We start from the raw sequence: 3,610 nt of genomic DNA on the forward strand, positions 1-3,610 counted from the left end.
TACCAAAACTGTACTGGAAGGTTTGAAAACTTCTGGTAATCAACATTCTTTTAACTAAGCAGTATGTACTTATACATTTTTTAAGACTTCAGAAACAGTTCCTTTACAAGATAAAGAAAGAATAAAATCATCAAATGTTTGTTAAGCATCTTCTATGTTCTAACTGTGGGGGATGGAAGGATGACTAAAGTTCCATTTCTGTCACTGAGAAAGTTTATAGTTTAATAGGAGAGAGAGACAAGTGAACAAAGACATTTACAACCTATTAGATGTGAACCATATACAGGCAAGTGGGACAGGACGGATGGCGTATGCGATTCCTTCTGGGTGGAAAGTGAGTTTTAGAAATGCCTCAACCCTTAAATTAGAAGTTCCATTGGAAAGATGGTGAATTCCTCTTACTAAGAGCTTCTGGTCTGCCTGGGAAAAAGATAATGCAAAGCAAGATAACTTCATAGCAGTGGAAAAACAATCACAGCCAAGCACCTTGTGTGTTGCATAAGGGGTAGAGAAGCTTTTAATTGACCTTTATATTGTCAGGAGCCCAGCAGTTCATTTTTTGTAGTTAATAGCATGGAGCTTTTTTTGGAAAATTTGTTTGAATGGGTGGTGTCAAAATGCTAATTAAGCCATGTCTTAGAACCAAATTCATTAGTTGAGTTATTCATAGAAATGGCTCAGTCTCAGTGAAAGTGTCAAACCCATTAAAAAATGTTTAAATTCCATTTAGATCATCCAGGTGAAAATAGCCAAAATATCTGTGGACTCCCCTCACTCCCTGCCTCCCCCAAATCTAACCAAAACCGAAACTATTTGCCTTACACTAAATAATTCAATCTTGTATTTTCAAATGCCTTACATTTCAGCCAGGATTTTTCAAGGGTAATGTAATTGCAGAAGTTTTCTTTTGCAGGGTGGGCAGTTACCATACAGGGAGAGAGAGGGATTATTTCATTATAACAGATGGATTGAAATGCGGCAGTTTTAGACATGTCCTCAAATTCTTTGACATTTTTCCCATGGGGAGGTGGGATCTATGTCCTCTCCTATGGAATCTGGGCTATCTGTAGTAACTAGCTTGGAAGCAACAGATTGCAACGGAAGCAATGCTGGGTTACTTCTGAAGCTTGTTTTAAAAAGAGCCATGAAGTTCCTCCAGTTTCTCCTGGGATGCTCACTCCCGGGAGGTAGCTGTCAGGAAGTCTAGCCCTGAGACTGCCTTGTGGGAGGGGCTGTGTGCTGGCACTCTGGTCAGCCCCGGCTCAGTGCCCAGCAGCAGTCAGCTTCAACTGCTGGCCTGGTAAGGAAGATGTCTCAGATGGCCAGTCCAATATAGCCTTCAGTTGACTCGGGCCCCAGCCCACATCTCACTGCCATCTCCTAAGAGACCTCAATTGAGAACTGCCCAGCCAAGCCCTTTCTACATCCCTGATCCACAAAATACTGCCCCAAATAAAACAGTTATTTTAGGCATTAAGTTTTGTAATAATTTGTGATGTGCAAAGTGTAAGAGTATCAGAAAATTTATATGAACTCATCTCTGATTTCTTCATTCATTTATATGTTTCTGGAATAATTTGTAGTTAGGATCACACACAGTTCACAAAAATTGATTTACTGTGTTGTCCAATTTTTGTCTAATTTTAATTGTGTACTCTAGATTTTGCATGCATTTATCAAAAGGTAGTCACTGATGAATTGTATTCTTAGTGGAGAGAGTTCCTGGTTAACTCTTAGCAGGGCAGCTGCTTCCAGGGAGGAGACAGGTTTCAAGGGGCAGGAGACCTAGGCCCCAATTTTTCCTGCTCCAGCCACCTGTTTCAGCTGAACTAAAATAGCCTGCATGCAGAGATTTTGGAAGTAGTCATTAGGAAAGAAAATAAACTATACTCATTTTTGAAAACTCAGTTTTATGGAGTGGAAAAAAAAATTGAAGGCCCAATTTAGGGTCTAGTTGTGAAAGCAATTTGCAAATGATTTAGGATTTCTTAGTGGAGAATTTTATATCCGAATGGTAAAGCATTTGCTGATTGCAGCAAGAATATGAAGCCGTGTTGAGAAGGGAGCTTGGTGAGGGCTGATTTCATGAAGCTGCCTTGTTGAACGTGATATAGTCTAAGTCCCCATGTGCATATGGCATATAAACCTGTTCTCAGGGCACAGGTCCTCCCAGCAAGGCACGGGATACAGTGCTGCACAGAAAACCAGATGAATTCACTGTTGTAGGAGAACGTCTCTCTAACCAAGTTATTATAACTACTATCCCCTGTGAATTTAGAAATTGTACTAATTTTCTAAACTTACAAACTCCTATCTTTATTATTTGTCCTTTTTTTCTTTACCCTAATTAAACTAATTAGAAGAAGTATGTTAAAAATGGGAGAATCTGTGAAAAGAGAAGAGGGAAGCTCAACTGTTTACCTGAGAAAGAGAAAAAATAATGTGTAAGATATTATTATCAATTAAACTTTTAGTGTATATATCTTAAATGTTTTGAGGAGAATGTAGTTTCTTTTTTTTGAGTATTGTGTACTTTTATTTTAATATGAATTAAGTTTATATTATTTATATAACTATAAATAAGTTTATATAATTTAATTTTTTAATTTTCTTGAAGTATAGTTGATTTACAGTGTTTCAAGTGTGCTGCAAGGTGATTCAGTTATATATATATATATAAAATATATATTAATTTTTTCTCTTTCAGATTCCTTTCCATTATAGGTTATTAAAAGATATTGAATATAGTTCCCTGTGCTTTGCAGTAGGCCCTTGTTGGTCATCTATTTTATATATGTTAATCCCAAACTTCTAATTTATCCCTCCCTACCTTTCCCCTTTGGTAATCATAAGTTTGTTTTCTCTGTCTTTGAGTCTATTTCTGTTTTGTAAATAAATTCATTTGCACCATTTAAAATTTTTTTTAATTATTTATTTATTGTGGAAAATACATTTATTACAGAGCTATAAATTAGAGGCGGCAGGTGGGGTGGGGTGGGAGGAGCCAAGTTGTCACGTTTTGGGCGTCTGCTCTTTCTCTCTGTCCTCCTGGGCCTGGATCAAGGTGCTCCTTCACTCAGACCACTTTTGACTGCAGGTAGAAGGAGCCACCCACAGATTTATCGTTCACCTTGAACAGGTGTTCCTAGTTCTTCTGAATCTCCTCAGGGCTCAGCTTGGAGATGCTGAGAATCTGCTGTGCCTCTTGGATAGGTTGGAGGCGGTGGAAGACTGGTGTCCTGTGTGACCCCAGGTGTCAGCTGCTGCCCAGCTAGCTGCAAACTCCTGCTGCAGGGTCCAGGGGAAAACCCTACCCACCACTTGCATGCCCATCACAATGATCTGGGCCAGGTACTTGAACATGGAGGCCACTCTGCCTCAGGGGCTAGGCTCTGGCTTCCTGGCCTCACAGCTCTGGCTGGAGGGCTGCCAGCAGGTCAGAGGTCAAGGGAGACTGCCCATTTTACTTTTAGATTTTACATATAAGTGATATAATGATATTTGTCTTTCTCTGTCTGACTTACTTCACTTAGTATGATAATCTCTAGGTCCAACTGTGTTGCTGCAAATGGCATTATTTCATTCCTTTTTATGGCTGAGTAATATTCCA

General features: G+C 39.2%; 1 pseudogene; it reads right to left on the reverse strand.

Moving 5' to 3' along the window:
* Positions 1-3,012: 3,012 nt before the first annotated feature.
* LOC116154380 (mitochondrial import inner membrane translocase subunit TIM16-like) lies at positions 3,013-3,363 on the reverse strand (annotated as a pseudogene).
* Between the last annotated feature and the right edge of the window lie 247 nt (positions 3,364-3,610).

Source organism: Camelus dromedarius, chromosome 8 (genome assembly GCF_036321535.1).
Source record: "Camelus dromedarius isolate mCamDro1 chromosome 8, mCamDro1.pat, whole genome shotgun sequence".
NCBI lineage: Eukaryota > Metazoa > Chordata > Mammalia > Artiodactyla > Camelidae > Camelus > Camelus dromedarius.